General features: G+C 36.4%; 1 long non-coding RNA gene across 1 annotated transcript in view; it reads right to left on the bottom strand.

The window, feature by feature from the left end:
* Nucleotides 1-1,086: 1,086 nt before the first annotated feature.
* LOC133853763 (uncharacterized) overlaps nucleotides 1,087-22,579 on the bottom strand; it is a 57,341-nt gene continuing 35,848 nt past the window's right edge. Inside the window, exon 4 of the long non-coding RNA XR_009896733.1 lies at nucleotides 1,087-1,107. This is a non-coding gene — a long non-coding RNA (uncharacterized LOC133853763). The remainder of the gene's footprint in view (nucleotides 1,108-22,579) is intronic.

Raw genomic sequence — 22,579 nt, 5'->3', positions numbered from 1 at the left:
TGAGAATGCTAGGAAGTTTTGTGAAATGCTTAACACAAAACAAAGTAAATTGGGGGCCATTGTACGTCTCTATAGTTTGAAGTGTATGGGTGGATTGAGTAATGCGCTGTTCACCTTTTTGCTTGAGTTTATCAATGAGTTGATTCCAACCGAATCACCATTGCCAAAAGACACATATGAAGCGAAAAAGTACATGAAGGACTTGGGACTTGAATATCAGAAGATCCCATGTTGCCGTAATAGTTGTATGTTATTTTGGAAGGAGTCCGAGAATTTAGAAAACTGTACAACATGCAAAATGTCTAAGTGGAAGGAAGATAATGGTGTGATTGATGGGACGTCTCGAAAGCCAAAAAAAAGCCAGCGAAGGTCTTGCGATGGTTTCCATTGATACCTAGGTTACAAAGGTTGTTTATGTCACATCATACAGCATCGCACATGCAGTGGCATGCTAATGAATGCACAAAAGATGGTGTACTAAGGCATCCGGCCGATGGTGAAGCTTGGAAGACATTTGATGCACGATATCCTGATTTTGCCTCAGAACCACGCAATGTTAGGCTTGGCCTAGCGTCAGATGGATTTAACCCTTACGGAAACATGAGTACTTCCCACAGTATTTGGCTAGTTATGTTGGTAACATACAACTTTCCTCATTGGATGTGTATGAAACAACCCTATTTTATGTTATCCTTAATTATCCCAGGTCCAAGAGCACCAGGAATGAATATAGATGTATACCTACAATGTGATGACCCTTTTTTTTTTTTTTTTTATACAAAACGTAAAACGAGTCATCGCAGTGGCACGACTACGTGTCGCTCAGCCAACATATGGCATATGCCCCATAACATGTACCTGATAATCAGAGTATGACATATATCTATCTATGCAGCAGAAAACATAAATCTGAATAGCGGAAATTACAACTTATACATCTATCACAAATTAATTACAACATTGAGCCATTTAACATCTATCTGTTTGAGTCTTTATTAACACAATCATTACATAACAATAATGGCTTAACAAAGAATAAGTGACACAAACGTCACAAGCCATACCAAACCTATAAATTAGTGGAAACCCGTGGTCCGACAATTACAACTGTCGCGGCGAGCTTCAGTCATAATATCCTAAGTACACTGCTACCAACCCCTCAACTATACCGAAGTACCTGCAGCTAAAGAAACATCATCTACACGGTTGTGGTGGTATCCACATCCGCATAGGTGAAAGAATGAGTTCACCGCCTTAGCATGAAACACACTAAGACCTCAGTGGTATAAGACTAACTGAGTTTTCACAAAGAACCAACCCTTATTTTATTTTTAGTCGTGCGAGCACTATATTAGCCACAATTTACCAATAGCTAATGTAGCAAACACAGACTATTCAAAAATCATTTAAAACATACTATATAGCTGTGAAAACATGTAGAAGTTCCAGACATCCCTCCTTGGAAGTTTCTACATATAGACCCGTCTATAATAATACTTTTCAACGGTCGCTCAGACATATGTGTACACGATCACTCCATCACAGATATCACGTATACACATAAGTCTTAAGCAAAGAACATGGCATCTTACTCTTCCGTACTAGGATAACATCCTTCAACAAAACACTCGCAACACCATCTCTAATCGTATTTCAGCTTCGTGCCTTCACGCCAGTAGATCATGAGAGCACTAGAGTTAAACTCAATCATGCTAACACGTCTTTCCTGAAGAACAAGAACAATCAACTTTCTTACTCATAGACATGCCATTACTTGCACCTGGGTAGTCATGTATCCATGTACTTTCAAGTTCAATGTATGATATTAACACATGTGACCATCCGATAAAAATATACATAAGATCTTTTCATGAAGACTCTTATGCATACCAATACGTCTAGCAAAACTACTCATAGCATAAAAACAACTCTCACAAAACAATGCTATATATGCTATGCATGAACTGGGGCTAATAATGCTGCTGATACTGATATGCTGCTGATACTGTTATGCTGCTGATACTGGTATGCTGCTGATACTGTTATGCTGCTGATATACTGATACTGCTGGTATGTATGCTCTATACTACATGCTCAATGTTCCGTGCTTGACCAGTATATATTTCACTACTGTGTCACGTTGAAATCATGCAATTGTTAAATCACGTCCTTTTAAAACTAAACAAATCCAGCATTTTATCCAACACTTTGAAATCATTCAAAATTTAGTTTCTTTATAAGACCTACACAGTTTCAACATGACATGTTCTCAAACAATTTGCATAATTTAAATCTCAACCGCAGAACTTAACACTTTAAATCTATTCAATACTTTTCACTCTTGCACTATCTCTTAAACATCATTGATATAGTTTAAACATAATCGAAACTAATAAATCATCTCAAAGCATATACATTTCATCATATGGTTGGTTCGGTTTCATAAACAATATATATATATATATATATATATATATATATATATATATATATATATATATATATATATATATTTTTATCAATTCAATACATATAAAAATATATATTTTCTCAATGAGTGGAATACCCACCTTGGCTGCATTGGACTCCAACTCGAACACTCCTTGGACTCTAGTCACTTGGACTCTACATTGGAGAACCAATTAAAGTCTCCAATTCAAACATGATCCTGGAAACATTGGTAGCATTAGACTATGCTATTGAACCTAAACTCTAGGACACAAACTACCCGCTTGTTCACACGTCACGTCACTCGCTTCTAAGCTATCTAAATATCTTAAGCTATTATTAGATTAGTCGTTGGTTATAGGTTAATTCCACTTTAATATTTAAAACACGTTTACTATTTTATTTGTCTCCTTATTATACTTACAACATATTGTCTTTATTGTTAATCTTTTTATAGCTTGTTGCTTATGTACTAACTTATCATTATTTACCGGACTCATATTCACGTATATGTCTATGTATGTGTATATATATATATATATATATATATATATATATACATGCAATGATTAACAAGCTTAAACCTAATCCATTAGTACACATAAATACTATGTGGATATGATTAGGTGAATTAGTTACTAGGTTGTTGCACAACGAATTTATAATACACCTATAGGTTCTATAAGTCCTCTAATTTATATTTGCAAACCGAAGGTTATTTGAATAATCTATAGTTCTTTAACGTTCTTATTAATCACTAACGACTTAGGTAGTTTAGACTTAGGACTTTATCCTTATTCAACATACGAATTTAATAACTCCTGTTAAACTAAATCATAATCACATTTGCAATATATCATTTACTAAAGCTTGAGGCATATACACAGACCTCGAGCATTATACTTAAATCAACTTGCTATTAGCTCGTAACTCTCATGAATTTTACTCCAATGTCAATTATGTCCATTACGATATCTAAATTGTTATTTATGTTTATGATTTACTCATTTATTGGTTCTTGTATTTTCGTCATATCTAGTTATTCACTTATTACACTCCACCTATTTATTTCTTTAACCACAACAACATATTCGTTATTTTAACCATACTTGCCGTTTACACAAAATGATCTAACTTTATTAACTTCAATTCTTTACAACAAGACAATACTCAAACCACATTTGTCCTTTAAACCAAGAGGATCAAAATACACCAACTTTAAGCTTTACACTTTCCACTATTTTCATCATAAATTACTCCAAATCAAGAACATCAATTATAATTAATATTAACCAAAACTCAAATCCACAACACTCAATTCAATACCTATAGCCACTGCCGACACAATCATAGAAAACCCCAAAAAATTATCAAACCCTAATTCCATAATAATCAAACCTACCCACAAAAATTATAGAATATACACCTTGGGGATTTTACTCAACAAATCCGCCGGAAAACGCCACTGGCAGTCGTCGGAAATTCACCGAAAAACACCCATAGAGAACCAGGTTTCGGGTCTTTCGGGTTACTGTCGCACCGGTCTGGGTCAGGGGTCTTCGGCTGCATCGGGTTCAGCTGGGTTGCACGGGACTCTCCTGGGTCTGGTGGGTTGCGGGTCACGGGCTCGCCGGAAATCAATACTGGAGGATCGGCCACGTAGCTTCGTCGGAGGATCCCTGAACGGCTGTATCAACCCCGTCTCTCCCTCTCTGTTTCGCCTCTGCCAAACCTGCCGGAATTCGGGCCTTGGTTCCATCTGTACCATCAGCTCCAGCCACCGTCCACAGAGGATCGGGTCCCCCTGGGTTCCGAGTCTCCCCTCACGAACCACCGGATCCTCTCTTCTCAATCTCGTTCTCTCGTCTCATCTCACTGTCTCTCGACTCTCTTTCCCTCTCAATCTCCCTGAATCTCTCCCTGTTACTCGGTCTCTCTCTCACTCTCAATCTCTCTGTGGGTCGCTCAGGCAGCAGAACAAAGAAGAATAAAGAAGAATAAAGAAGAAGAAAGAAGAAAGAAGAAAGAAGAAAGGGAGATGAAAGATAGGTATCCGGTGATGCAGGGTATAAGGGAGAAAATGAGGGGAAAATTACTGAAATGCCCATCACATTAAATCTAACTACATTTTACCCCTTACTTTAAACCCCCAACTATTATTAATTATACTAGGACCCCCAAATCTATTAATCCTATCATTTAACATTTAATATCTAACCCCACATTTAATTTTATCAACACATTGGTTAATGTGCTTAATTATTTACTCAAATGAGACCTACTATAATTTATTCATCTTAACACCATGGTATTTTATTTCCATCATATAAATATCGAGCACATCAATTTAATAAATATAATCTTATTAGTCGTTAAACTCCCTATTTAATTTCTCGGTCTTCACATACAACCTCTAGTACACGAATTGATGGAATTGTGGGATGTCGGTGTTACTACTTATGATGTATCATCGAAGAAGAAGTTTACGATGCGTGCAACATTGATGTGGACAATAAATGATTTTCCCGCATATGCCGATTTGTCTGGATGGAGTACAAAAGGCCCTCATGCATGTCTCTGTTGTATGGATTCAACTCAGTCTATCTGGTTAACTTCTGGGAGAAAATATTGTTATATGGGGCATAGGAGATGGCTGCATAAGGATCATAGGTGGAGAAAGATGAAGAAATATTTTGTTGGTACGAAAGAAGCGGGAACAAGGCCTGTGACGCCAAATGGTGATGAGCTAATGAGACAGTTAGAGGGTGTAGAATCTTTGTTTGGGCACTCTATGGGCAAGAGGCCAAGAACTGATTCCTCGATCAACGAAGAGAAAAGTATTTGGAAGAAGCAAAGTATTTTCTTCAGACTCCCCTACTGGAGACATAACTTGTTGCGTCATAACCTTGATGTAATGCACATTGAAAAAAAAGTGGTTGATAATATTCTTGGAACGCTGTTGGACATGACGGGGAAAACAAAGGACAACGACGAAGCACGTATGGACCTTCTAAAAATGAATTTAAGACCTAATCTGCATCCGGTTACCACAGAGCAAAACAAGAAATACTTTCCCTCTGCTTGTTTCACAATGTCTAAGGAGCAGAAATATAACTTCTTAAAGGTCATACAGGATGTAAGAGTGCCAGATGCGTACGCTTCAAATGTGTCACGTTGTGTTAAACTCAAGGAACATACTATGGGAGGGATGAAAAGTCATGACAGTCACATCCTCATGCAACAACTGCTGCCGGTTGCCCTGCGCGGTTCCTTACCAAAGAATGTTGTAGAACCTTTGATACAGTTGTCTGGGTACTTCAGGGAGATATGTTCCAAAACAATGCGGTTAGAGGATTTGGATCGTCTTGAGTCTCAGATCCCCATCATATTATGCCAACTGGAACAAATATTCCCACCGGGCTTTTTTACCTCGATGGTGCATGTTGTTGTACATCTAGCTACTGAATGTAAACTAGGCGGACCGGTCCATTTTAGATGGATGTATCCTGCTGAGAGGTATTAGTTCTTAACTTGAAAAAGTTAATTTTTAACATCACTTTTGTGCAACTGAGTGAGATTTTGCGTCATTATTATAGGTGCCTTCATCAATACAAATGTAGCGTTCGCAACAAAGCTGCTCCAGAAGGCTCTATTGCAGAAGGGTACATAATGAATGAATTATTGACGTTTTGTTCTCGTTATTTAGAAAACGCACCCACAATTCACAATAGACCACCACGAAACCAAGAGGAATCAAGGGGATCAGTTACTAATATCAATCTTGGGGGATTGAGCATGAAACAAGCACATCGATATATAGTTTTCAACTCTGACGATTTCCTTCCGTTGCGCATGTGAGTTTCATAATTTTATTTACCAAATTGAGAAGTGTACAAAGGATTACGAACATTAATGTAACGATTAGTTGTGATCTTTATGTAGGATGCACCTACAGATTCTAAGGGTTTCTCATGATGGATCTGAAAAGGATTTGTAAAATAAGCACATACATGAATTTTGTGACTGGTACCTGGGTTATGTAAGTGTCATGTTGTGACTATTAATTTATATTACACTGGTAAGATTTACTTCCACCACATTTATTTTAAATAATCACTTTGATGAACGTTATCCAATCATCAGGTTGACAGCTTGGATGAGGTACACAGAAATTATTTGGGGTCCAAGCTTGTTTGGCATGCAAAATGACCTATGCAATTCGCTGTCTCATTTAACCGATATGTCACTAATGGCATGATGTTTTGGACTTTGGCTCATGATATTGGAAAGAGAACTCAAAATAGCGGAGTAAGTGTGTCCACAATAGATGGCCCGACCTACTACGGCAAGCTAACTAACATAATTGAAGTGCAATATTATGATGGGACTCGATATGTGATGTTCAAGTGTGATTGGACGGATATAAAAAAAGACAAGGGGTACAAGGAGGATGGATATGGTATAGAATTAGTGAGCTTCAAACGCCTGATACACACGGGAGAGAGGATCAATGATGAACCCTTTGTATTATCTTCTCAGGTATCACAAGTCTATTATGTTGAGGATGCAAGGCACCCAGATTGGGCTGTTGTCGTTAAGACAAAACCACAAAATGTATACGATGTCGGCCAAGGGGAGGGTCTTGACGATGATGTTGGGGGCTACTGCGAGAACGCGCCTTTCAATCTGAACCTGCTCCAAGAAACGAATGATTTTGGCAATGATGACGTTGATTGCACTCAAAATGACGTAGATGTCACTGAAGTGGGATTGTAGTAATGGTGAATAAACAACAAGAGTTGAAATTACGAAGCAATGAAATAGTATTTAAAATGTTGTATGCATATTCTTTCTCTTTTTAAAAACTATATTTTGGACAATTACATATTTTTAATTGCATCTAACAAATTGAAATATGCAGGTATGAATGGCACCCAATAAAAGACCAAGATTCCCTGCGTTCTCAAGAGTTGATAAAGGTAAAGAACCACTCGTTGGTTCATGTCCATCCTCTGATGACGACGAGACACAAGATCCTAATGCTGAATCCCCATACAGACCTGCATTTGAAGAGAATGATACTCTGTCTCATTCACAATTTGAAAAAGGATTTACTATGCCCCCCCTCCACTGGGTTGGTACCTGGGATGGGAGGATGCGTCACAACGTATTGGGTCCACCACCGTCGTACCCATTCCAGAGCGAAGTGAAAACCAACTGCCATCACCTTCCACCGGTGACCTACATGCATCTTTACGCACATCCACACTTGGTCTAGACATGGAACGGCCACAACCACAGGTCGTTGGGCCGGGAGAGGTCCGCACTATTGGTATGTTGTAAAAATTTGAACTTTTTATTGAATTGTGTGGTTCATGTCTAACATCTATTAGATTTAAACTACAGATAGCGATGGTAGAGTGAATGTCAGGCCAATGCCTTCGCCTGCTAATGTTTGGCAGTTGCCACGAAGTGAAAGGGTAGTGATTGAATTTAATGAAGGATGTCAGCCGGTTGGCCCTGGCAGTGAAAAATTGAGAAGCCTTGGGGGGAAGCTGATCAGAAGTAGTCAATTTAGCGAGTTAGAAACACATAATTGGAGGAAGGTATCAACTCAAAAGAAGGAAGATATTTGGGCTACTCTAATGGTAGGTAATGTTTGTTTTGTTACATTTGAAGCCACAAAATTATAACATTATAATTGTCAATTTGCATGTAGTCAAAATTCCATGTTGAGACTAGTCAACAACTTAGTGAAATTAAAAGGATCACATTCATGGACCTGGGGAAAAAGAGGAAGGATTATAGGTATGGGATCAAGCATTCACTACAAATTAAGGAGGGTGAGACAGTTGAAGAAATCCTTGAATCGACACCTACCAACCACGGGCTCCCTCTTGAAACTCTGGAAGTAATTGTTCGGAGATGGAAAAGTGAAATTGATAAGGTAATACATAACATGACTATTATGATGTATTATGTTTTACATGCGTTCTATATCTCACTATGGTAATAAATAATATAGGAAAGGGCCAATGTAAACAAAGAAAGTTGGGCCTTGCAGAAATTTCACCACACCTCTGGGTCAAAGAGCTTTGCACGTCTTGCATATCAAATGGTACGTGTTTTATCCTGAACAAATATGTGTTGGCTTGATTTATTGTTTGACATTGTTGTATAAGTATATGACTTTTTACATGCAGGAAAAAGAGTCAAGGTATACCCCGAATTGTAGCCAACTTTTTATGGTGACTCACAAAAAGAAGGACGGCAACCCTGTCAATGAAGAGGCTGCGAGGATGATGGTAAGTGTATTCACTTTATGAATATGCATAAAGATCTATAGATGTACACATGCACATATTCTAATTAATTAGGTTAACGACAAAATATGTATAAGGTTTTCTATATTTTACAGGCCCAAATGGAGGAATTAATGTCGCGAGATGCTCCGACAAGTGGGGTATGTGCGAATGGGTCAATATCATGGTCACCCGACGACCCATATGCACAAGTAATGGGCTCGGAACGGCTTGGCCATGTCCGTGGAGTTGGCTTTGGGCGTACTTCTGGTAGAGCAAGGTTCAATTTGAATGGGGCATTTACATCTAACAATCATGAAGGTTGTGCAAGTCAGATTAGTAGGTTGGAAACAACTGTGGATCAGATGCGAAACATGATTGATTTGCTTATGCGGGAGAAGGATGTTCCATGGGCAGCGCATGTCGGCAATGCCGCAAACATTCCAGGTACGACATTTCACTAATGTTAATGGTGTATTTTGTAGTATTTCTATTGTTAATATTAAGTACTACGACAGTTTATTACAATGTTAATTCAGGTATCATCAATACCTAACATTGCTTTAAACAGCACATCTAAAGAAATATTACAAGCAGCCAGTGTAAATTAACTAATATGGAGAAGAGTGTACTCTAAATTTAGGATAATAACATGTTCTATGAAATCACATCTTTTTGTCTTACATACTTTGTTGAATCCCCAAGAAATTGAAGAACACATGGTAATTTGTTGTCAATGTTGTAAGAGCAAACTATACATATGAAAGTTTGTTGTCATGAAAATGTGTTACAATTAATTATGTAGGTGATGAAGACCCTATTGTTAGAAACGCGGATGTCGTGCAAGCGAGAGATGATGGTGGGGAAGAGGACAGCAGGACACCGGGTGAATTTACGAACAAATTTTATAAATGAAATAACGTACATATGCAATTCACTAATTCTAGTCTTGTACTTGTGATGTTGTACGTGTTTAGGAAATGGATGCTGAAGGAACTTTGTAGCGGGGTAGCTGTGAAGTTGGTGGCTGTGAAGGTAAAGTTATTTAAACTAATATGATTACAATTGTTTACTAGTATGCTTAACTCTTGATCCTGTACATGCTTATATTTCTTGGACACGAGTAAATTAGAAAGTGGTTCATTCTTCTATCTAGATTAGAGGTTTGGGGGTCCACAATCTTAAGACTTTCTTAATATATTGTACTTGTTTTACTATTAATGTTAAACATTTCATGCTCATAAAGTGAAATAATTTTAGCATGCAGGCCATCTTCTTTTGTATGTTATTCCAAACATGATGTGTTATCCCTTCCTATGTTTATATCCTTTAATATTAACATTGTATCTAGTACTTATTAAAAACATTCAAGATGTGTTAGGATACCAACTCCCTCTGAGAAGTATTCATACTACACAGGTTGTGAGGGATTAATCCTCATTATTTTATGGGACGTTTGGGTTCCATTGGGTGATATGATAATGTAGAAATTTACCTGATATTTGGCTTCCATTGGGCTATGAGTAAGACAGCCATAAGTTGTTAATGAAGTGAAATCAGAAGTTTATACAACATGGCATAGCATGCTCTTGGGAATGGTATATCACTTTGCTTCATGTTGTGTGTTTGGTGAGAAATTTTTAGGAGAAAAGCTTTTTGAGTTTTGCCCAATCAATTTTAACTTTTTTTTTTTTTAGAGGTATCATTGTGAATTTGAATTTATGACAAGCACATGCAACTTTTTTTTTTTTTCGCAATTATTTTTTTGTTGTCTTTTTCTACAAGATTAAAGAGTAGTTCAGGCATTCAGTAAATTTATTCTCTTTTATATTCACCTGGTTCATAAAATTTTACTGCATGCTATGTGACAGAAGTTCTGAATGTATTCACCTTATAAATTGTAGATGAGGTCTTCTAATGAGATTTTATCCACACTTCAAAATCTTTACTTCTCATTCATTATATACAAGATTAAAAACAGTCACATTAGCACTCCTTTTCGGTTTTCAAGTTATAGATATGTGTATTTGAAGTTCACTAATACAGATTTGGGTTATTTATTAATTAACTAGTATATCTCTTATGTGGATCATAACGAGATGATTTTTGTTTTTAATGTAGTTATCTGAGTATTGGGAGATGCTGAAATGCTGTTGGTCGTTCGTCTTAGACAGAATGTGAAAATTGTATGCTATTCACGTTTAATTATGGACGATGCGTTTTTTTTTTTTTTTTTTGTTGGTAAGAGAGATTGACTGAACTCCATTATTTATGTATTTTAAATTTCGTTACAAGCATAACTATTTTGGTGAAACAATTATAATTGACCAGTTATTGTAATTGCAGTCTGTGTATATGGAGATGTCAATGTGTATGATTTGTGTATGGTTGTAATTTTTGGGAGAGCAACTATATATATATGTATAGGTATATAGGTTCTCAGATTTGGAAACATGAAAGTTGATTTTAAATTTTAATTTTTGAAATATATTAAATATAAAGAATAAAATGGAGCAAAATCACTACCTTTTACAAAAGTCAAAGAACTATAACTGCTCAACATGACAAATTGGGCGGTAGACCTTTCCCAATGTTCTCCAGGAATACTTTTAGCTCTTTTATGAATCAGTTTGGTATGATTGACCTGGGTTTTTCTGGTAACCCCTATACGTGGTCTAACCACCGGCAAGGTCATTGTTTGATTAGAGAACATCTTGATCGGGGCATCGCTACAAATCAATGGATTCAACACTTCCCCTCTTTCTCTGTTACTCATTTGCCAGCTCATAGTTCTGATCATAACCCTCTGCTCTTAGATACATCATCTACATCCCCTTCTCTCCCTCAGCCTTTTCGCTTTGAAGAATTTTGGACAAGAGATCCCACTTGTGGAGTAGTCATAAATGAAGCCTGGTCAATTCTTGTGTCTGGCTCTCCAGCTTTTTGCTTGATGAAAAAATTAAAGAACACAAAGCAGGCTATCAAACACTGGAATAAGCACTACTTTGGAGAAATTAAAAGGAAATTGGATTCTACTTATCAACTGCTCGACATTACTCAACAGGCCCCTCCTTCAGATTCCAACTTAGCCTTAGAGCTTCACCTCAAATCCCTCTTAGATGAATATCTGATTCAGGAAGAATCCCTCTGGAAACATAAATCTAGGGAACTTTGGTTGACTTGTAAGGATCTTAACACTCGATTTTTTCATACTAGCACCCTTATTCGGCGGAGAAGAAATGCTATTGATCTTCTACATTCCTCCAATGATGGATGGATTTTAGATAGGAATTCTATTGGTGATTGTTTTGTTTCAAATTTCAAGCATCTATTTGCCTCCACAAATCCTATTGCTAACAATGAGTTATTAGATCTTTTTCACTGCTCTGTCTCTGCTGAAGAAAATAGTATGTTATGTGCTATTCCGACTGAAACTGAAATTCATGCTGCTCTTGCCAGCTTGGGTGCCTCTAAGGCTCCTGGCCCTGATGGTTTTACAGCTCTTTTTTACATGAAATATTGGGGTAGTATTAAACTGACTGTTCTTCAAGCTGTCTGGAATTTTTTCAGGAATAATCATCTGCTTAAGGAACAGAATCACACTTTCATAGCATTAATTCCAAAGAAGTTGGGTGCCTCCTCGGTGCATCACTTCCGCCCCATCAGCCTTTGTAATATTGTTTACAAGATCATCTCAAAGCTGCTTGCAAATAGGCTGAAGCCTCTCCTCAACAATATTATCTCTCCATTTCAGACAGCCTTTGTTCCTAATCGCCATATTCAGGACAATTCTATACTGGCTCATGAAATGCTCCACACTCTCAAATCCAAAAGGGGTAGAGGGGGCCTAATGGCTATTAACATTGATATGGAAAAAGCTTTTGACAAGATGGAATGGTCTTTTCTGCTAGCTATTCTTACAAAACTTGGATTTCATCCCACCTGGATCAACTGGATCAGGCTCTGCATTTCGACCTCTTCCTTTTCGGTTCTTCTGAATTGCAGCCCTTTTGGTTTGTTTTCCCCATCTAGGGGTCTTCGTCAAGGTGATCCCCTATCCCCATTTCTCTTATTATTGGCACTGAAGTTCTCTCTCGACTGTTTCATCAACGCCTTCGTGGTTTCAAAATAGCTAGATCTTGTTCTCCCTTAAACCATCTTTTATTTGCTGACGATCTTGTTATTTTCACCACTGCCACCTCTAGTGAAGCAATTATTATTAAGGAGTGCCTCAACAAATATAGCTTTTGGTCGGGACAGATTGTCAATGCTAGTAAATCCAATATCCTTTTTAGCAAGAACACAGCTGCTTCCACTATTTCGGCTATCAGAAACTTTCTCCCTTACCAGACCACCCCAGCTACTGCTAAACACCTTGGGCTCCCTATCCTGTATGGAAATTCAAAAAAAGCTGTTTTCTCAGATATCTTAGATAAGGTAAATGGGAAAATCGAAGGTTGGAGATCCAAAACTCTGTCACAAGCTGGTAAAACTACTTTGATTAAAACTGTGGTCTCTGTTATTCCTTCCTATGCCATGAGTTCTTTTCTGTTCCCGGATGGTTTCTGTAAACAATTGGACAGGGCTTTTAAAAATTTCTGGTGGGGTTTCCCAAAGGACAAAGCCCGCAATCTCTCACTTAAATCTTGGGCTTCTTTATGTTTGCCAAAAGATCAAGGTGGCCTTGGATTCAGACTTATGAAAGATGTGAATTTATCTCTGATTTCGAAACTGGGTTGGAAAATGTTCTCAAACCACAACAGCTTATGGGTTTCTCTTTTTCAGAATAAGTACATCAGGTATGGTAATTTCTTATCCTCTCCTTTTACATCTGGTTCTTGGATTTGGAATGGCATCAAGGCTACTCTCCCTATCATTTCTGCGGGAGCTTGTTTTATTCCTCATAATCACTCATGTCTCCCTATATGGTCTACACCATGGATTCCAACATTACCTTCTTTTACACCTATCCCAAGATTGGCTTCTATCCCCTCTAATCACCCTTTAACCATTTCTGATCTTATTCATTCTCCTACCATGTCCTGGAAGCTAAATCTCTTGCATTTCTTGTTCGACCCTACTACCACCTCTGAAATTTTAAAAATTCAGATTCATACCCACTCTGACTCCCTTCTCTGGACCCCTTCAACCACTGGTGTTTTCTCAACCAAATCTACACATCACCTCATTAGCTCTTTCTCCCCTCCCACTCCCTCACCTCTCCCCAAATCTTGTTGGACAGCTCTCTGGAAGTTAAAGCTGAATCATCGTTTAAAACTATTTCTTTGGAAGATGGTTTGGAATATTTTTCCCACAAAATTTCGTATTTCTCAATCCATCCCTGCTTCCCTATCAGACACTAGTTGCTCCCTTTGCTCTTATCCAACAGACTCCATTTTTCATCTCTTTTTCACTTGTCCCATTGCTCGTGTGGTTTGGCGCCAATCTTTTTGGCCTTTGGATACAATTGCTTTAAATGTTACTAACATGACAGATTGGCTCCTTATTATTCTTCACCCACACCGTATGCTTGGAGTCCCTCCAGCAGAGACTCATAGGTTTCAAATATTTGCTGCTGTTTCAAATATTTGCTGCTGTTGCTTGTGACTACCTTTGGTTTACCAGGAATAAAGCTTATCATGATGGCATTATCCCGAATGCTCTTCTTATATCAACTACTATCAACAAGACAGCTCAGGAACACTTTTCAGCGTGGAAAACCAAATATGATAAAACTCCTGAAGTCTGGAAGAGTCCCTCTCCTCCATTTTTCAAGATCAACTATGATACTGCTATCAGGCCTACTTTTTCTGCTCAAGCTGCAGTCTGTAGAGATTCCACTGGTTCTATACTCAAGTGTTCCTCCATCATTAGCCCTCCTTGTTCTGCTCTTTATGGTGAGGCTACTGCTGCTCTTCTGGCTGCTCATTTGGCAGTTTCGTTAGGGTTACCCTCTTTTATCTTAGAGGGTGATTCTCTCAATGTTACAATGGCGCTTCAACAACCAGCAATTACTATTGATTGACGCATTGCTTCCACCATTTCCATCATTCACTCCATCATCCCACCAACAGCTAGCTGGAAAGCTAGTCATGTAAACCGAAGTGCAAACTTCTGTGCCCATCATGTGGCAAATTGGGCCGCAACCAGAATTCATTCTGGCTGCATTCCCATTCTTTCCCCTCTATCCTCATCTTTTCCTCCATGTTTTGGAAAAGACTCCCCCTCCACTTTCTTTATTCCTTAAGTTTTTGTTTTCTTCACAATGTACTCACAAAAAAAAAAAAAAAAAAAAAAAAGAAGAAGAAAAGAAAATGACTTCTTTAAGCTACCTTTTGTAGCTCACGTTATTGGGCACAATCACGTCCTCAAATAAATGACGTGCTGTGCTGTGCAATTCAAGAATTCTAGTCGTGTAGCAGGTAGAAGGAAGCAGGCTTGAGACGTGGTTTTACGACCTTTATAAAAGCGTGATCAATTTGTGTGTCCTTTTTCAAAGAACTTGAAGACTATTCAAGACCTTATTGGTAGAATGACGTGGGTTGCCCACCTTTTAAACTAAAAGGCTTCCAAAAAATTTCTTAGACTAAAGGTTTACTACATTTTGAAAATGACTACATAAAAAGGACACCCACTTTTTTTAAGTCCTATTTCTTTGTTTGCAGTCTTTTTAAAAAGGACATAAACATAGTAATTTCTTGTAGTGAAAATGACTACATAAAAAGGACACCCACCTTTTTTAAGTCCTATTTCTTTGTTTGCAATCTTTTTAAAAAGGACATAAATATAGTAATTTCTTGTAGTGAAAGTGGGTCTCTACAAATTCTTGTCAGACATGTTCTGGAGTGTCATGTTTTATCACCTGTACAATCATGTATGCTATCAGAATGCCGCGTCATCCATTTTCTAGCGATGATAATTTAACACACAATCTATTTATTTTGTAGATTCAATTATATAAAGCTAAAGGTACATGCAGGTACAGCTGCAAAAATTCCGCATAATTAATTTACAATATCCACTCGATCTGCAAGCCATTTTGTATGGCAAGGAAGATTTAGTTTAAGACATTATTAATGATTCACATGTCAACTAAATGATATTATAGTGATGATGATTGATTGCAATAATTCTTGATAAACTAATGATTTTTACATTCAGCTTAATTGCTTTTAAAATTCAGAATCTGAACGGCGGGCAGATGCGCGCATTCGGCAAAGACTTGCTCTCGGAACCTCAGCCAGGTTCCCACTTCTCATTGACTAATTACACATTTTTCAGAACACGACAATTAATTACCACCAATTATTATAACGAAGCCATTATATTTATAAACTCCTCAAGACCTCAACATAGAAGGAAAATTCAACGAAAAATAATGACTACCATGTGTTTGATGAAAGTCCACATAACGAGGGATTTCAGTTGAGTAATGAGGAAATTAGGTATGTTGATTTTCTTGGGATTGAAAATTTTCTATCAAGTTCTTCTAGTAATAATTTGAATGTTGGTTTTGGTGTGATGGATGACAATTTTAATTTTTGTGGTAAAAAAAGAATTGATAATTCATTGAAGACTTTTATGGAGCGTGAATTGGAGAAAATAAATAAAAGACGTGAGAAGATTGAATTATTTCAATTTAGTGTGAGGCTAGTTGTTGTGATGAGTTGCAATTTATTTATCTTCTGGTTTCAAGTTATTTTGGTATTGAGAAATACGAGATGGAATGAATTAATCGGCCTTCCAAAAGATCGAGGTAAAAAATATTCGAATTCGAGGACGAATTCTTTCCAACCCGGTGAGACTGATGCAGGAGGAAATCGGACGCAACTATAGAATTAATTAGTCTATGATGTGGCGATGTGATTGGTTTGATTTAAGCAAGAAAGGGAAGTGTCAACTACTCAAGAAGGAAAGAAGAGACCTTTGACAAATTGTGATTTAGAAGATATTCTCTATCGAGTTGTCAACATCCATCAAGAGAAATACCAAGAAGGAAAGAAGAGACTATCGACAAATCTCTTGATTCATCTTTTAAAGAATTCTCATATTTATATTTATGTTGTCGTAAAGTAATATTATATTTATTATTTTTTTTTTCCCTAAAATATGGTCATTCTTTGGCACCAAGTATTTTCCATTAATTTGGAGATATTCTTTGGTACAAAGTATTTCCATAATATGCTTATTTGTATTTATTTCAAGTCTTACAAGATTTATTAGGCTTTTCGGGATTTTGCTATTTTTGGCAAAATTCTTCTAAAGACCTAATTTTCAGCTATTTAAGTCCGGCTTGTGGACGTTTTTCAGCAGCTTATTGTTATTGATAAATTATCAAAATTCAGAGTTTTCTCTCTGTTTTGGGGTGGATTTCCTGTTTTCTTCTTTGCAAATTGCCTGTTGATTAGCCTACAGAATAATCGCTATTCTGTTCCGGCGTCAGATACTCATGAGATCACGAGTTCGAGACTTGTTAGGTGCTACCTCCCTCTAGGGGCCAGCCATCCGGGCGAAGCCCGCGATTCAACACTCCTGATTCTGAGTGGTCTGGGGTTGCTTATGGACCTCTGCACACGAAAAGACTACCGCTGTGAGAATACCCTGATCAAAAAAAAAAAAAAAAAACAATATAACTAGTTATTTTTCTTTTGGTTAGATCCTCCCTTGGGGATGAAGATGGTTGTTTGAAGTTGCAATATCTTCTTCAAAAATGGTTGTTTCTTCACTGGAACGTCGAGGGGCTTGTTTGGGTACTGGCTGGTATCGTCAATTGCCTCCAACATGTGGGTGAAGAAGGAAGAGAAGATGACAATTTGGGGTAGCTGCAAACGGCGTTTAAAAAACTTTTGTTAGATGCCCTTTAAGCTACGTCGTTTGGCATTTAGATCAAACTTTCAATTTTAGCCGTCAATTTAAAACTAAAGCATATAAAAAGCAGTTATTTCTTTACGGCATGAAAGCCGAATCCCGCACATGACCTCAAAAATTAAAATTCAATGATGATTTTGAAAAGTAACATGAAAGATCAAAGGACCGTACCCAAAAAGAATGTATAGCATATCTCGAACGAAAAACTCTAATAGTAGGAAAAGTTGAAAGGGGATGATATATTGAACATCCATATTGCAAATATTAGTAATTTAAGAGTAAAATTTTAAAAAGTAATAATAATTCAGAAGGGAAGTGAAGTTTTATAACAAAAATAAATAAATAAAAGAAATAAAAAGAAAGAGCTTAGGACCCATTCGTTTTGCTATTTTATTCATGGCTACATTCAATGTATTTGTGACATCGAGTACTAGTCTTTAGCACAAGTTACCAAATAAATAATAAATAAACAATAATAAATAATGATTTAAAAATTAAATGACAAGTGCATGATAGGGAAATTAATACGAGTAATGCTACAAGCTAGTGAATGGCGTGTCAATGCATGCCATAAATGATCCAATTGATGTAATTTTATATACAAGCTAAAGTGATCGAACTCATTATTGAAACATATATATATATTATCTCGAATATTCTCGATTGGATATGCACGGATACGTGGATCTAAATCATCTAATAGCGACTAATATAGGAAGTGAATAGAATTTGGCTTGAAAATTAAAGCATATCTATTGTAACTTTTGTTAATAGTTCAGATCTAATTTTACAATTTTTAATGAAAAGTTTTAAATTAAATATAAACGGTTAAAAAAAGTAAATCAAATGTGCTGTAGTTTTTTTTATTTTTTTTATTTACCTAAGCCAAATTTTAAAAAATTGTAAATAAAAATATAAATGATCTTAAATTTTTTGATTTGTGCACAAATATCGTAGGCAAAATTCTTCTTTAAAACCTTATATTACCTATGTATTATACAAGGAATAAAGATATCAATAATTGGAATAAAATAAGAATAGTGCTAAAAACTACATTTTTATTTGAATAATATTTTTCGTCAAATTAGGTTGAATGAAACTATGACTACAAAAATATCATGTGTCCATTTTCTTTTAAAACAGTAAGGACAAAATTAGAAGAAATTTTATTTAAAAAGCATTTTTCACTTAATCATGTGCTTTTCACATACAAAATGGACACATGATATCTTTTTAGTTTGGATTGGAAAAACTTTTTCAAACCTAATTTTGGAAGAATGTGATACTTCCAACCAATCTTTAGATTTTTTTTTTTTTTAACAAGAATTTATCGAATGGTTGGTTGTGACTGTCATATTATTATTATAAGATAATTGTGAGATAACAGTGTGATTTCTAACATTACTCATAAACTAAAATTTTCTTTTAATTAGGAATATTGATACTCATGAATAATAAGTCACCTTTTTTGCCATTTTTTTTTTTTAAAAAAAAGGATTAATAATGCTATTCTGACCATATTCTAGTTATCTTTTAGTTTCTTATGCAGCCTAGTAATTACACTAATAATATGTCTAATGGGGATATGAATTACAAGTAAACCGCATCAAGCTGTCTCTATATAGAAGGTAATAAGAGTACTAGCAGCAGATTTCCAACCATTTTCCCTATGTTTAGGGAACAAAACTACTTTTTGCTTCCCTATAAAAAAATATCCCACAATAGATTCCCTTACTTTTCCCTATATCAATTAAATATTATTTTTTTTACTCTTATTTTATTCTTTTTCTCTCTTTCCTACTTTTTCTCTCTTCCCTATATCAATTAATTATACTTATTTTATATTAAAATAATACGTAGGGAATGAATAGTAGACATGTATACATAGGGAATCACTATTCATTCCCAACCCCCTCATCTAAATATAGGGCATCTGTTGAGGGAGGTTTTTTGATTTTTTCATGAAATTTTCCCTAAATATAGGGAAGGGAACCAATATAGGGTAACTGCTACTAGTGCTCTAAGGCAATCATATGAAAATACCTTTATAAGAGCACTAGTAGCAGATGCCCTATAAGTAGTTCTATTCCCTAAAATAAGGAAAATTTGAAAAAAATGTGCAAAATACGAGCCACAGCAGCTTCCTCATTTTAGATGAGGATCCTTGGGAAGCTACAGTGCTTCCCAATGTATTGGGAAGCACGGTAGCTTCTCAACAGATTATTTTTATAAAAAAAAAAACGTTTCTCTCTCCTCTCTCCTCTACGCATCGTCATTCTTCAACCTCAAAAAACAGCTCTCTCTCTCTCCTCTCTCATTCAGTCGTCCTCATTCCTCAACCTCAAAGAAGATGCAGACAAGAGAGAGAAAGAAGATGGAGAGAGAGAGAGAAGAGTTTATGGAAGAAAGAAAAAAAATAGATAGAAAAAATAGGAAGAAGATGGAGACGAGAGAGAGAGAGGGAGAGAAAGACGAAAAAAAAAAAAGAAAGAAAGAAGAGAGACAAACGAGAGGGAGAAGAAGACGAAAAAAAAAAATAAAGAAAGAAAGAAAAGAGACAGACGAGAGGGAGAAGAAGACTGAAAAAAAATAAATAAATAAAGAAAGAAAGAAAAGAGACAGACGAGAGGGAGAAGAAGACTGAAAAAAAAAATCTGAGAGAGAATCGGAAGGTGGGTTGTGCGAGGGTGGAGAGAGTTTAGGTGGAGAAGAGAGGGGGTGAGTTGGGGGATCATTAAAATGAGAAAATCTAAGAGAGAACCTGAAGAGAGAAACAAAAAGAAGAAGAAGAAGAAGAAAAGGAGGAAAGTCTGCAATGAAATTAAAAAGAAAAAAAAAAGTAAAAGATAAAAGAAATATTATTTTAATATATAGGGAAAGATAAAGGGAAGCTGTTGTGGGGTGTTTTTGTATAGGGAAAAAAAAAATAGTTTAGTTCCCTAAATTTTCCCTAAAATAGAGAAAATGGTTGGAAATCTATTGCTAGTGCTCTAAGGAAAGCAAATCAAGGATCTTCTCCACATGAAAATTATAGGGATAATTGCACCGTTGGTCCCTGTGGTATACCATAATTATTTTTCACTCCCTATGGTTTAAAAAGTTCATGGGAGGTCCTCGTGATATGCAATAATTACAAATTGATCCCTGATGTCAAATTCTATTAAAATTTTTAATAGATTCCGTCAAATGCCACGTCAGCGACACGTGTCGCCAATAAGATGGCGACACGTGTCCACCGTAATAAAAAAAATAAAAATACTTATTTTAAAAAATTAAAAAAAAAAAAAAAAAAAAAAAAAAGCTGAAGGGGCTGGCCGCCCCCAGCCACTGGGGGTGGCCCGAAAGGCCACCCCTGGAAGATCCAGGGGTGGCCATCGGGCCACCCCGGCCACTCGGGGTGGCCGCGCGCCACCCCAGAGTTGTTTGGGGGTGGAGCGCGGCCACCCCCAGTGGCCTGGGGTGGCCGAAAGGGGTGGCCGGCTCCTTTAACTTTTTTTTTTTTTTGTTGTTTTTTTTTTTTGATTTTTTTTTTTGATTTTTTTTTTGAATTTTTTTTTTTTGAATTTTTTTTTTTAAAGAATAAGTATTTTTATTTATTTTTTAATAAATTTATATATTTTTATTACGGTAGACACGTGTCGCCATCTTATTGGCAACACGTGTCGCTGACGTGGCATTTGACGGAATCTGTTAAAAAATTTAACAGAATTTGACGCCAGGGATCGATTTGTAATTATTGCATATCACGAGAACCTCCCATGAACTTTTTAAACCATAGGGAGTAAAAAATAATTATGGTATACCACAGGGACCAACGGTGCAATTATCCCAAAATTATACACCTTCATCAATTCTTAAATTGCCATTAGTACGATCCACATGTTAAATAACATTTAACAAGAAAATTCCATCTTATTGGTATCAAAGATATACTATATTGGACAAGGAGCATCTCCTATAAAAAGAGGTACACTCCACGTATGATGTATTAGATTATCTACAATTATTTATTTGAATTTGAGAGAATTCGAGTAGGTGATTGTGATAGACCACTTATGAAACTAACCTAACCAAATAAAAGTTGGGTTGTCCAACCTCTTATTCTGTTAGATAGATCCCACAAACGATTCTCACACTTACCTGTCCGAATTCTCTCAAATTCGGGCAAATAATTGTAAACGATCATAATCCCAAATATGACACACATTCTATTATCTTCCACGTTTTCTATTCAATTTTCTCAAAAAGAAAAATTACTGACTTAAGCATCGAAGTTTCTCTAGTCCCTCGAATATAGGCAATAAATGGCTTGTTCCACCCCCCCTTTTTTTTTTGTCACACAAGTTGTTCAACTTGTTTTTTTTTTTTTTTTTTTTTTGAAAAATTAAACCTTATTGAATAAAATTCAATCACCTAGGGCACAAAATCTCCCTATCAATAATTTCACAGATACAATTTGAAATTTTTTTAATCTAAACTCTATCTATGATACAAAAAATAGCCTATTGGACTATAGTATGAGCGGCTGTATTCGTATTCCTCTTGACATGTTCGATTATCCATGATTTCAGTTGACTCAACTCATATTTGATTCCATCCACGATATGGCCAAAGGTGCTCCAATTAGTACTTGTTGGCTGCACCGCATTTACAATTTGTAAGGCATTTCCTTCCAAAATTATATCAGAAAAACCCATCTCTCGGCACAACTCTATGGTATGAAAGGTTGCCAAAGCTTCAACTACAACAAGTTCCATCTCTCGGCACAACTCTACGGTATGAAAGGTTGCCAAAGCTTCAACTACAACAGGTTCAACTAGAAAATTCTTTGTGGTCCTTTGCGCAGCTAAAACTACTCCTTCATAATACGTCAATTCTTTTAATCTACAGTTGTATCTTAGTTGACTTTATGCATACCTATGGTGGGTGCCTGCCATGTGAAAGGAGAAGCTGTATAGATA

The sequence above is a fragment of the Alnus glutinosa genome, chromosome 13, assembly GCF_958979055.1.
Source record: "Alnus glutinosa chromosome 13, dhAlnGlut1.1, whole genome shotgun sequence".
Classification (NCBI taxonomy): Eukaryota; Viridiplantae; Streptophyta; class Magnoliopsida; order Fagales; family Betulaceae; genus Alnus; species Alnus glutinosa.
The sequence above is the reverse complement of the archived record's forward strand: the minus strand, read 5'-3'. Positions and strand labels throughout refer to the sequence as shown.